The sequence below is a fragment of the Hippopotamus amphibius genome, chromosome 3 (assembly GCF_030028045.1).
Source record: "Hippopotamus amphibius kiboko isolate mHipAmp2 chromosome 3, mHipAmp2.hap2, whole genome shotgun sequence".
Taxonomy (NCBI): Eukaryota; Metazoa; Chordata; class Mammalia; order Artiodactyla; family Hippopotamidae; genus Hippopotamus; species Hippopotamus amphibius.
The window spans coordinates 83,866,368-83,880,026 of NC_080188.1; the positions used below are offsets into that span (position 1 = coordinate 83,866,368).

At 44.9% G+C, this 13,659-nt stretch overlaps 1 protein-coding gene across 2 annotated transcripts in view; it reads left to right on the top strand.

Moving 5' to 3' along the window:
- The window catches only part of TMEM131L (transmembrane 131 like), a 153,884-nt gene that overhangs the window by 78,000 nt on the left and 62,225 nt on the right, over positions 1 to 13,659 (top strand). The gene's annotated exons all lie outside the window — the stretch shown is intronic.

The window sequence follows — 13,659 nt, forward strand, 5'->3', positions numbered from 1 at the left end:
CACCTTAGTACATCCCCTTTCTTTCTGATGAGTAACTAAAGCCCACTGCTCGGACTTCCTGTCGGTTGTGGTACCCGGGCTTTCCTTCACCATCAGTCTCACTGCGCCTCTGCTGTGGGCCAGGCACGGGTCCTGCACCTCTGTCTCCATGGAGCTCTCATTCCAGTGGGGAGAGAGACAAGCAGAATCAATTTACCTGTAATGTAATGTCTGGGTGCTTTGCCATCAAGTAGGTCGTTCTTAGGGATTTAACATACTATTGCCATTTTTTTAAAATAAAATGGAATAGCCCTTCCTCAGGTTTTAAAGGAAGATTTCTTTTAATTGGCAAATTTGGATTTGGTGTAAGTCCTAAAACCAGTGGGCCTGTATTGAAAGGTTTTAGGCCGGAGACTGCTGTGATCTGACTTGCATTTGGTAAGGGCTCGGAAGGCCTAGAGAGAGTTTAATTTGCAGGTGCCGACAGCGAGGGCTTTTCCTTTGAGTACTTTCAGCCTTATCTCAGGGGTCCTTGGGCGTGGGGGCAGCTGGGAATGGCCAGGTTCCTCTGGTGACTGAGAGCTTTGAGTGCCTGGTGCCATGTTAGTGGTGATAAAAGCACTGAAACCGAGGCAGGTGCTCAGATTACCTTAGTTATTTAATGCGGTTAATTTAAGGATACGTGGAATTAAGGGCCTCAGAGAGAGGCCTTGGTGTGATGAGAGCGTGCCTGTCATCCACTCTGCCTGGCAGGACCTGTCCTTGCCGTGGTGCCTTCTGCCTTGTCCCACATCCAGGCCATCCTCCTCCGGGCCACTGTAGCAGTCCCTTACCTGGTCTGCCAGTGTCTGCTATGGCCCTTTCAGGTCCTCGTACCAAAAATGCAAGTTGGACTGCGTTGGTCACCTGCTTGCTACCTTCCTGTGTGTTCCTGTAGGTTTTAGGACTTAAATGGAACCCTTCGTGTGGCTGGAAGGCCTTGCGTGGTCTGGCGCTGTCCCTCCTCTGGCTGCCATGAGCCACCCTCCTCCCTCTGCTCGCACTGCCTCTCCGCCTCCTGCCCCAGGTTCCCTGTGCCTGCCCTTTCCCCAGACGCCCCTCCCCCAGCTTTTCTCGTGGTGAACCCTCGCTTCATCCAGCCTTCTCACCTGGAATTCTCCAGGGCTCTTGCTGTCTCTCCCATTCTAGTTCAGACCTCGGTTGGACCGCAGTACAACCGTCTTCCTTCCCCCTTAGGACTCGTATCCCGTGAGATAATCCCACACCCACGTAATGTGGTTACTTAGCCACTCTCTCCATCACTCTGTGGAATTTAGGACCCGTGAAAGCGGGGACCACCCGACTGGCTTTCCACATTTTCCCAGCCCAGCCCAGGGCCTGCCACTGGAGGGGCCCATGAACTTGGGCTGGGGGAAGTTTTGGCTGGAGGAGTCTGCAGCTCCCCCAACCATGGCGGTGACTTGGCTTTTCGTGATCTTTGTTTCTGCTTTAGCTGGTACGAGACTCTGTTTTGTTTCTTTTTTCCTTTTGCATTTTTATTTGTATTTAACAGCTTTATTGAGATATAATTCACATACCACAAAATTCCCCCACTTGAAGTGTACCCCCAGTGGTGGTTAGTATACTCACAGAGCTGTGCAGCCATCACCACCATCTCACAATCTAATTGTAGAACATTTTTTTTTGCCTTAGTCCCTGGCAACCACTACGCTATCTTCCATCTCTATAGATTTGCCTGTTTTGCACGTTTCATGTAAGTGATTTGTGTGGTCTTTTGTGATTGGCTTCTTACACTTAGCATAAAGTTTTCAAGTTTCATCCATGTTATCAGTCTTTCCTTTCTTTTTATTGCCAAATGACATATTGTATAGACATATACCACATTCCGTTTAAGCATTTATCAGTTGGTTTTTTTTTTTTAATTTGTTTTTGGTTTTTTGGCTATTATGAATAATGTCGTTGTGAACATTCATGGACATGTTTCTATTCTCTTGGGTGTATATGTAAGGGTAGAATTTTGCTGACTCATATGGTAATTCTGTGTCTAATTTTGAGGAATTGTCAAAATGTTTTCTAAAGTGGTTGCATCATTTTACAGTGTCACCAGCAGTGAGTGAGGATTCCAGTTTCTCTACAACTTTGCCAAGGCTTGTTTTTTGTTGTTTTTTATAGCCATCCTTGTGAGTGTGAAGTGATATCTAATGTGGTTTTTATTTGCATTTCCTTAATGACTAATGATGTTGAGCATCTTTTCGTGTGCTTTTTGGTAATTTGTATATCTTCTTTGAAGAAATGTCTATTCAGATCCTTTGCCCATTTTTTAATTGGGTTATTTGTCTTTTTATTGTTGAGATGTAAGAGTTCTTTATATACTCTAGACACTAGACTTTCATGAGGTGTGTAATTTGTATCTGTCTTCTCCCATTCTGTAGGTTGTCTTTTTATTTTTAATTTTGATGAAGTCCAGTTTCCCTATTTTTTATTTGATCACTTATGTGTTTAGTGTCATATCTAAGTCCCAAGGTTGTGAAGATTTACTCCTGTGTTTTCTCATAAGAGGTTTATAGTTCATCTCTTGCAGTGAGGTCTGTGACCCATTTTGACTTCTTTTTAGTGTATAGTGTGAGCTCGGGGTCAAGTTCATTCTTCTCATGTGCATCTCCAGTGGTCCCAGCACCATTTGTTGAAAAGACAGTTCCTCCCCCATCAGGTTGTCTTGGCATCCTTCTTGACTTTCTCAGCTTCGACTCCATTCCCGATGGTAGATTCTCTCTGTTTTCATTTATACTGGGATCTATGCGTTTAGTCAGGTCACTGTCGAGTTAGCAGTTAGTTATGAGATATCATTTCTCGAACGTTCCAGGAAATGACAAGGGCGGTGAACACAGCACAGTGTTCCTGCTCTTGTGTTGTGACAGTGTAGAAGACATTTCAGTGTGCAGATAAAACTCACTTTTTTTGGCTGATCTTTTGTTAGAACCCAGTGTCGAGAGCTCTAAATATCAAAAAATATTTCTTAAAAGATAGTTATTTAAATTTCTCTCGTTTTTACAGTGATTCAGAAAAAGAAACCTTTAAAGTCTTTTTTCAAGGCTTACTACACCGAGAAACAAAACCAAAAACCCAGAAAATTTAGATTTAAGAAATAATTATGGCATTCGTTAGAGAAAATCCTGACTATAATATTTTCGCATTTAAACTGCGTACATAAAATGTGTTCGTGTTGTGTTTTAAGTGGCTGTAAGGTTGCCAGCTGTCCTTTCTCAGAAAGGAGTGTCTTTATTTTGATATTGTTTCTGTCCCGTGTGTCTGTCTACTTTCTGCCTGTGGTCCAGAGCCCATCATCTGGGGTAGGTGCCGAGTTCAGGAGGTCACTTCTCTCAAAGGGGAGGGAGGGTGCGGGAGGGAGTGCTCGTGGCAGAATCTTCTCCAGAACAGATCTGGAAAGCGCATCTGGTGGAAAGCTACAGAGCGAGAGGTTTAGGCAGAAATGAATGTCATCAGTCTTTCGGATACAGAGATCGTACTGGCCTCTGCTCACACTTGCTTAAAGTTACTTCCTAAGGTAGCAACTAGAAATTTATGTAATCAGAACACTTCTGGTCACTTATCCTTGCAGCTTACCACACGTCACCTCACGTAGAGGGACTGTGACAGCACTTGGTCTTGTCTCCCATGCTGCTGAAAGATTGAGTTAACTGTGACAAAATCAAGTTTAAATAATGCTTTTCAAAAAATCATGGATTTATTTTCGGCATACAGCCTGGAGGAAAAATTGACTACTTCCATGACGTCAAAAGCCGATTTCCTCCCTTAGTCTGTCTGTTTCCAAGCCTGTGCTCTTTCCATGGAGCTCACTGCCTCTCGTTGGTTCATTACATGACCACCTGTAAAGTCCCAGGACAGAGCCCAACCCCAGATCACAGAGTATAACCTTTACTAAAGCACCCTGAAAAGGGCGTTTTGATATTTTGTCCTCCTTTTCTAGAAGAGCGTAATATTTAGGGAAGATGGTCAGATGAAATATGTCCATTTTATTTGATCTTATTTCTATGAATGGGGGAAAACGGTGTGAATATTTATAATGTCATATAGATTGTAATTGGTTCTGCCCTCCTACTATGAATCCTGGGTTTAAGATCTCCATTTGTTTTTGTAAATTTATTTATTTATTTGTTGACTGTGTTGGGTCTTCGTTGCTGCACGCGGGCTTTCTCTAGTTGTGGCAAGTGGGGGCTACTCTTCATTGTGGTGCACGGCCTCCTCATTGTGGTGGCTTCTCTTGTTGTGGAGCATGGGCTCTAGGTGTGCGGGCTTCAGTAGTTGCGGCACATGGGCTCAGTCGTTGTGGCTCACAGGCTCTATAGCGCGGGCTCAGTAGTTGTGGTGCATGGGCTTAGTTGCTCCATGGCATGTGGGATCTTTCTGGGGCAGGGATTGAACCCATGTCCCCTGCATTGGCAGGTGGGTTCTTAACCACTGCGCCACCTAGGAAGTCCCTCTCCATTTGTTTTTTGGAGTAAGAAAAAAAAGGTGTCCATCTTGTGAAAGAAACTAGAGTGCCCGTGAAAAATTGTTAGGTTATCTCAGTTTTTTTGGTAGGATGAGCTCATTCCAATCTTTTTTGTGTGTCCATTCATATCTGACTTTTGCATTTTTCCTGCTCTGTCGAATTGGATTAAATGGCTCACTCTGTTCTGCTGAAGCCAAGACTGTTTGTGTGATTCGTCTTCTGTCTGAATTCGTGCTGGCCAGCTGTTCTCTAGCAGTGGCTGAGTTCAGTGAGAGGAGGGGGTGCATTGCATCCTCTCTGCGCACATGCGTGTCTGCTCTGGGGAAGAAAGTAGGTAGACACGAGGAATTAAGTTGCCTTGTCATCTAGTCCTTCCTTTTTATTTGTTTGACATTATGGAGAGAGCGTTCCTAGCAGACAAGACATCACCATGACAGTGGGTTTAAGTGAGAATCCGAGGTCCTCTGCTTTTGTTGCAGTCCTGTCATCATTTGGCACCTGGGTTACTCCTCAGTCAGGCTTTCTCCCCTCCTGTGCACCTGCCGCACGTGCTGGTGATGTCTTCTTAAACAAAATGAGTCCACATTTCCCTGGTCACTGCACTGCTGGGTCCCCGTTGTTTGCAAGATCCAGCCCAAGTGCCTTAGCTTGATCTACAAGGTCCTTCATCACGTGGGGCCAACTTCTTCTCCAGCATTGGGGGTACCACCCCGCTCTTCTCAGTTCTGGCCTCACAGACCTGTTCTCACTGCCAGCCCATGCCATCCCTTTTTACAGACTGTCTCCCATTCATAAGCTTCCCCCATTCTGACTCTAATTCTCCTTCTAATTCCATCCTTTGAGACCCAGTTCAGATATCCCCTCCTCTGCAGGTTCCCGGGCCAGTCTCTGTTCTGATCCCAAGGCACTCGGTTCAAACCTGCTTTAACATTTAGTGTCCCGGACTGTCTCCCTCTCTTGCTCTTCTGCGAGGCTCTCTGGGCCCGGGCCTGTTTCTTTTTCATTTTCGTAGTCTCAGCATCAACTTAGTGTTTAGTACATTAAGGGCAGCCCCCAGAGTTTTTAATAGGTAGATGAGTCAGTGGGCATCTGAGCTAAGAGCCCCAAATAGCATATCTCCCCGTCGTAATATCTAAGATTTGTGTAACTTCACCTTTTCACCACATCAACCAGATGACCTTCAACAGATTTACTACCAGGGCAGGTGGTATCATTCTTATTTTAGAAGTTGTAGAATGGTCTTAGAGTTTAGGTTACTTGGTGGAGGTTGAGGACAGAGCCAGGATTGGACGTCCCGGCTCAGTATGGTTTAAATATTTCCCCAGGTAATGATTTTCATATTGTTAACTTTGTAATTCATGTTGCAGGAAAGATAAATGCAAAATTTTTTTTTTTTGCAGCATGTTTATAATGGCAAAAACAGAAGAAAGAGCTTAAAGGCTCAACAGTGGAAAAAGGATTTGATAAATTTAAGCATATCAACACAGCAGAATATTAAGTAGTTCTTCCAAGTTACAGTTATGATGCTTATGTAGAAATGTCTGACAAACGAATAGTAGAATATAAGCTAGACCGTACTCTATGATTGTAACTGTAAAGTATATGGTGGGATGTAATATGTAAATAGAGTTGTGTTAGGCTCATGAAAAAGCCGATTTCATTTTTTCACGTTTTCTGTAGTGTTGTTTTGGATCCAAGCCATTGAGATTTGAGGAATGCTTCAGTGATTTATTTGGGTAAAACAGAATATTTAAAATTGGCATTCTCTCAGAATCTGGCATATAGGGTCATATAGAGTAACCTTGTCTCTGAGAGTTAAAATTGTTATTATTGGAATCACTGTAAAATAATATTTATTGTGAAAAGTGGAGCTTGTAAGGCAATATGGGAGACACAGAGAAGCTCTAAGTGAGAGGAAAGTCGATGACACACAGTTCCCACCAAGTACCAGTGGGTTTGTGTATGTGTCCCAGCGTGGTCTCATAGTACTGAATTCTCTCAAAAGGAGGTGGTGGTAAGAAATTACAATGTAATTATAAGAAAACACAGGAAACCAGAGACGTGAAAAATTAGAAATAAGCCTCAAGACCATAGTCACACTCAGCAAAGGTGACCAGGAAGACTACTTTGTCACCTCCTTTCTGAACTTTTCTGAGTGTGTGTGTGAGCGGTTCTCCTCCCTGCCACGGTGTCCTGTTACTGGATTGTGTAAAGGAGAGATTATTTCTGGGTATTCTGTGTGACATCTAATCCACTTCGGACCAGGAGTTCCTACCCTTTTAAGACTGGCACAGCCTGGCTTTGGCGTGCTGCTGTCAGGCCCTGTGCCCGCCCGCCTGGGACAGGTGCTGGGGAGGGGCCGCGGTGCCAGCCTGCGTGGAGCCCTTGCTCTCCTGCGACGCGCCACCTAGGTGCTGATCCCTGTCGAGTAAGTGTGGCGGTCTGGAAGGCAAGCTGTCAAATCAGTGTGGGGAGGAGGACAAGGCACGTTTCCAGTCGCAGTTCAGCAGAGGAGAGATGGAAAGGGGCAGGTTTCTCACTAGCAGAGAAGTTGCAAAAGTCTGAACGAGGATCTGGAGATGGAACGGGAAAACAGGGCAAGGTTAAAGGCCACTGCAGCTGCCCTGTTTTCCTGATGTCTTACATAATAAGGTACATGAAATACACAGAGTTTCTGGGTGGGATAGCTACGGATTCCTACAAGTCTGGGTGGACTTACAATGCAGTTAATAGCATTTATTTGCCTGATAAAAGTTACATTTTTTTACATAAAAATGTTAGGCTGTCAGACCCTGAGAGTTATTACTGTATATTAGGAAAATAAATGCCGTTACCTACCTGCCTACCTCTGAATAGAGCTTTTAAAGCAAGGAAATTGCTTAAATTTAAAAATTGTTCCTTTTTTCATTGGCGCCTCCAGTGAGAATGGTTCTGTGGAATGGGAATTTGGGAAGAGGTGGAGGGTTGGTGAGCGGGAGACGGGAAGGAAGCCTGGGGAAGCCTGGAGGAGGACCCCCGCCCCCCGCCCCCGCCGCCGAGGTGTGGGTGTCGCTGGGATGTTTCCCTTTCCGCAGCTTCCCCAGCCCTCCAGCCCCCCAGCCCGCGGAGTCTCCTCCCCCCGTCAGCCTCCTCTGCTTCTCTGAACTCTCTGCTCTCGGCAGGACAGAACAGTGTTCTTGGAGAGAACAGTTTCCTCATCCCTCTTTTGAACTCAGCACTTGCCTAATCCCTTTGCCTCCTGGAGAACCGACTCGTTCTTGACTGAAAACCCTGAGCGACCCCCATCTTAACACAAATAATATGCAAAAGCTTTTGTTTTGGTGTATGTGTTTTCCTCTACCAAGATTATAAGCTCCTTAAGAGAAGGAATCCTGTCCTAACTGGTATTTGTTTTCTTATCACCTGTCGCCACATAACACGTAGTAAATAAATGCTAGAGAATGGAATAAATGACCTTAAAAAGCAAGAAATGATCATTTCAGCTATTTACGAAGTTGAGACATGACTTTTTTTTGATGACCTGCCAACATTCACTATGTTAGAATATTCTAGAAACTTTTGTTAGAAGACTTGAATATGCCCAGTAAATAAATAGCACCTCTCTTCCTCAGATTCTGAACGGGTGGATGTATACGAATCAGAAGCTAGAAAACTAAAATGCCTTCTTTATATTACTGACGAGCCACTGTCTCCTGTGTCAGCTGGTGTGAGAGAGGCAGAGCTGCTGACTCCCTATCCCCTGGGTAGACTGTGGTGTGGTCCCACTGGAAGCGACTGTTTTTCTAGTCGAAGTATAGTTGATGTACAATATCATGTAAGTTACAGGTGTACAATATAGTGATTGACAATTTTCAAAGGTTATACTCCATTTATAGTTATTATATAATATTGGCTATATCCCCTGTGTTGTGTAGTATATCCTTGTGGCTTTTTTTTTATACCTGATAGTTTATGCCTCTGTCTTGCCCCTCCCCTCTCCCCTCTCCCCTCTCCCCACTGGTAACCACCAGCTTGTTCTCTTAATCTGTGAGTCTGCTTCTTTTTTGTTTTATTCACTAGCTTTGTTTTTCAGATTCTACATGTAAGTGAAATCATACAGGATTTGTCTTTCTCTGTCTGACTTGCTTCACTTAGCAGAACACTCTCTAAGTCCATCCATATTGTTGCAGATGGCAAAATTTCATCCTTTTTCATGGCTGAGTAGTATTCCATTGTATGTATATACACACACCACATCTTCTTTATCTCTTCATCTGTTGTCGGACACACAGGTCACTTCCATATCTTGACAATTGTAAATAATGCTGCTATGAACATTGGCGTGCACGTATCTATTCGAATTAGTGTTTTTGTGTTCTTCAGATATATACCCAGGAGGGGAATTGCTGGGTCATATGGTAGTTCTATTTTTAGTTTTTTGAGAAACCTCCATACTGTTTTCCACAGTGGCTGCACCAGTTTACAGTCCCACCAACAGTGTACGAGGGTTCCCTTTTCTCCACATCCTCACCGTTTGTTAATGTGGTCTTTTTGAGGATAGCCGTTCTGACAGGTGTGAGGTGATAGCTCATTGTGGTTTTGCTTTGCATTTCCCTGACGATTAGTAATCATCTTTTCATGTGTCTGTTGACCGTCTGCATTTCCTCTTATGGAAGGAATGTTTGAATCAAGGACAAAACACCCTTACCCAGGGTGTAGAGAGAAGGAGAAAAGAAACCAACTCCCTCCAATAGCCGCTGGCCTGTCACCCTGCCTACAGTACAGGGTCATTGTCTGTGTCCCACTAATAGGCAACTGCCTCTACCTTGAAGGGAGAGGAAGGCTTGGGGCAAAGCGGCCGGAGTATCAGGAGTATTGTAGTGTTTAGTGTTTGCTTTCCTTTTGCCATTGCTCGGTTTTGTATTTCTGACCCTTTGGACTTACCTGTTGTTAAGCCCACGGCCCTCCCTCTCTGCACGGAGATGAGCAGATGGAAGTCTGCTGTGCTCCTGCCTGCCTGAGCCTGTTCCTTCTCCCGCTGTACCCACCCCACCCCCCACTTTGTTGATCCTCTGTGGACCGCTGGGGTGCATGGCTGAGTTTGCCCCTGGAAAGCTCTGAGATTCATTATGATAATTCATTGATAATCTTCTCCAAAGCCACACTGTGTCCCAGGTCTGAAGTTCATGTCCTCATCTGTTTCCCATCCCAGATTCTTTTCAAGTATCCAATAAAGCTTACCAGAGCTTTGAAAGGGCATCAAATAACAGAATTAAGATGCTCAAAAAAACAAAACAACAACAAAAAACCCCAAAACCCCAGCCTTCTAATGATGCCCCATCATATAACTGTATAGTGAAGTGAATAAGAAAGTGAATTCTAAAACCAGGCCACCTGGGTAAAAGTCTTGGGCCTGAGTGATCTTGGCCAGGTTACCTAACCTTTTTATGTCTCAGTTTATCTATAAAACAGACACTGGTGCTACCTCGTAGGAGTGCTATAGCTGTTGAATAAATTAACATATGTAAAAAGCTTAGAACCTAGTATCTGGCACATAGCTAAAATGCATTTGTCACTTAACTTAAAAAAGTTTTTGTATGTAAACCCTCTTCTATTATGAAACTCTCAGGGAGAAATTTAAAATTCAGATATGTAATCCCTGGCAAGACATGAAAGTTCAAGGCTCTAGTCCATATCAAATTTTGTTGGCCTGTGAGTTAACATGCAGAGAATTTGAAGTCCTTTCTAATTCCTTATTATTTTTTTTTTGTCTTAGCCAGAGAGGTTCTCCATGCCTGTGTGCAGCTGGGGAAGCGCCAACAGCCGCAGCCGGGCCCTCCCCCCCGCCCCCCATCCCCCACTAGGATGTGGGTGGCTTCCCCAGGGCTTCAGAAGTTACAGTAGTTCAATACTGAGTTTCTCTGAAGTCTAGAATCTCAACAAGACACATAGGAATATTAGATTATCAACCTTACATCCACTAGATTTGGAAAACATGTCCCCCAGCCCTCAAGGCACTAATTCTGAGAATTGTTCCCAGTATTTTGTCTTTGCCAAAGAGAGGGTTGGAGGGCTGAAACCATCACCTTGGTTTCAGCTTCAGCCCATGCCAGTTGTTCTGAGGCCAAGATCTGAGCCCTTAAACTCGATGGGCAGAGGTTGCCTGTCTGGAGGTGAATTTGGGGAGAAGAGAGCTGTGCCTGCCACCTCCTCTCTTGGGAAGGGACACCGAGATGCCCAGATGCTCGGGTCTGTGTTCAGAGTCAGAGCCGTGCAGTTTCGGCAGTCCAGTCACCAGGTGTGTCTGTCCTCTGCTTTCTGCAGGGAGCCCTTGTTCGGGCACTGCTGTGCTGAGAGGTGTCCCTGCTCTGTGCAGGGATAGAACATCTGTGGGTGGAGACTTCGAAACCTGCCTGCAGTGTGGTTTCCGTTGCCTCTTACCAGGAGCTCACGGAGGCTTCTGGAACCCGCTTCTTCGGCAAGGTTTTTCCCTTTTCATCCTGCTTGTTTCAAGTGGAGCTTGTTTGCAGCAGATTCCTGGGGGGGAGCTGAACGCTGTTGACACTCAGGGAGCTTGGGGCTCAGCGGGAAGTAGCACCTGGGCCCCGAGCCCCGCGCTGTCTCCTCCAGCTTGTGCGTGGGCCTTTCTTTGTCTGCAGGCTGTGCTCTGCCTCCAGATGTGCTGGTCTCTTCCTGTCCCTTCTTCCTGTCAGGGAGGCTCAGATGAGTTTCTAGCTATTTAACCAGCTGCTTTTGCTGGTCTCTTTTTCCCTAACACTTGTAAGCTACTGCTGTTTGCTGAAATTGGTGCATTCTTTTTCTTTCTTTCCTTCCTTCCTTCCTTCCTTCCTTCCTTCCTTCCTTTCTTTCTCTTTCTTCCTTCCTTCCTTTCTTTCTCTTTCTTTCTTTCTTTCTTTCTTCCTTCCTTCCTTCCTTCCTTCCTTCCTTCCTTTTTCTCTTCCTTCCTTCCTTCCTTTTCTTTCTTTCTCTTTCTATCTTTCTTTCTTTCTTTTTCTTTCTTTCTTTCTCTCTCTCTTCCTTCCTTCCTTCCTTTCTTCCTTTCTTTCTTTCTTTCTTTCTTTCTTTCTTTCTTTCTTTCTTTCTTTTTCTTTTTCTTTCTTTTCTTTTTCTTCCTTCCTTCCTTCCTTCCTTCCTTCCTTCCTTCCTTCCTTTCTTTCTTTCCTTTCTTTCTTTCTCTCCCTTCCTTCCTTCCTTCCTTCCTTCCTTTCTTTCTTCCTTCTTTCCTTCCTTCCTTCCTTCCTTCCTTCCTTCCTTCCTTCCTTCCACCTTTTTCTTTCCTTTTTGGTCTAGATCTGTTTTTTCCTCTAGGTGTTCCTCTAGATATTTTCTTGTGAGTTCTCCCAAAGCAGGAGAGGTACAGTGGCTAAGTTCTGGGTCTGGTGAATCTTCTCTTCCCTGAGTTGGGTGCTCTTACGTCAGAGACACTCTCCCAGTAGACCAGAATCCAGTTTAGGGCTGGGGTCAGTCTGTCTTGTTCTCCCTGGTTCCCCTTTAATGGGTTTCCTTGCTGCTGTGCCTTCTCTTAGACTGAGTCCTAATTCCATAAACTTTGCAAGTGTGTTCCCTCCAGCCACAGGCAGTGAGCGTACCTCTACCTGCTGTACTCCAAGTATCTTCCTCCGATCTCTCCCCCACTCCACCCCAGGCTGTCCAGAGTTTGTGTAACCCTTGGTAGAGCTGTGTCAATCTTTGGAGATGCAGGCAGGTCCTCAGTTGCTCTCACTGTGGGTTCTGTACCTGGCTTTTAGAAGTGTATTTCTCCATAGTTCCTAGAACTAAATCCTGGTTCCTTTTGGAGAAGCAACTCCAGTCCTCTGAGATCTTGCTTGTCTTGCTTTATTACAGTTTTTTTTTTTTCTTTTTAAAATCTCCAACAAGCACAAAGACATCTCTCCCTCACTTGAGTTAGACTCCAGGCTGTCTGTGTCTGTTGAGCTGGGTGTCAAGGTCTCTTTTTCTGTTGCACTTCTTATTCCCCAAGATGTCAGCCTTTCTCCAAAGGGTGGCCCTCTCTCCCTCCTGCTTCATCAATCTGCCTTCCTTTTTTTGTTTGTTTTGTTTTTGTACCTCATGTCCTGATAGGAAGACGAGAGAGTGTTTCTCTAAGCTTCTAGCACCTCTCCGATTTCCGGAACGAGCCTGATTGTTCCAAGGACAGCCCTTAGTGGTTGCCTTATTCGTGCAGGCAGTAATTCTGTCAAATTGCTTCTCTGACTCAACCCAAGATGACAGTGTATCTCTTTAATACGATTCCCCTTGTTGCTTCTTTATTTATAAACTCTGCCACCGTGTATGTCTCTTCCTCTTTGGATCTTAAAAATATGAAGCGGCGGTTAGCACTTAGGTGATTGATAGCTGCAGGGCCAGTGAGTTGGAGAGGAGCTCTTGAGTCTGTGGACCAGCCACGTGAATTTGGACCAAACCCTTTCACAGATCCTCCCAGCTGTAAAGATAATGCATAAAAAGGAGCAGAATTTGGAACAGCCTGTCTATACCACCTGCCTGCAGTTGGGCCCAACACAATTTCTTCAAGATTTGACCGTAGAAGCCGCAGATAACATTCTGGAAGCTCTCTGTATTTTGAGGAGAGCCCTGACTGGGACACCTTTTTGTTTTTGTTTTGTTTCCCCCCACCCCCCCCCCCCACTCCCCCACTTTCCTTTTCTTTTCTTGTGGTAAAATATGAGTAACACAAAATTTACCATTTTAACCATTTTAAAGCGTGCAGTTCAGTGGCATTAATTACACTCACGCTGCCATGCAGCCGTCACCACCATCCACTTCCAGAACTTTGTCGTCTGCCCAGACTGAAACTCTGTCCCCATTAAGCGATGACTCCTCGTGACCCCCTCCTCTCAGCCGCTAGTAAACCGTATTCTACTTTCTGCCCTTGAATTTGGCTATTCGCGATCCCCTCCTACGTGGACTCACACAGGATTTGTCCTTTTGTGACTGACGTATTTCACTTCGCACAGTGTCTTCAGGGTGCATCGGTGTTGTAGCAGGTGCCAGAATTCCCTTCCCTCTTAAGGCGGAAGCAATATTCCACTGTATGTATATCCCGTGTTTTGTTTATTCTTTCATCCATCAGTGGATTTTGCGTTGTTTCGATTTGGCTGCTGTGATTATAGGTGTGCAGATACCTATTCGAGCTCCTCCTATCCCTT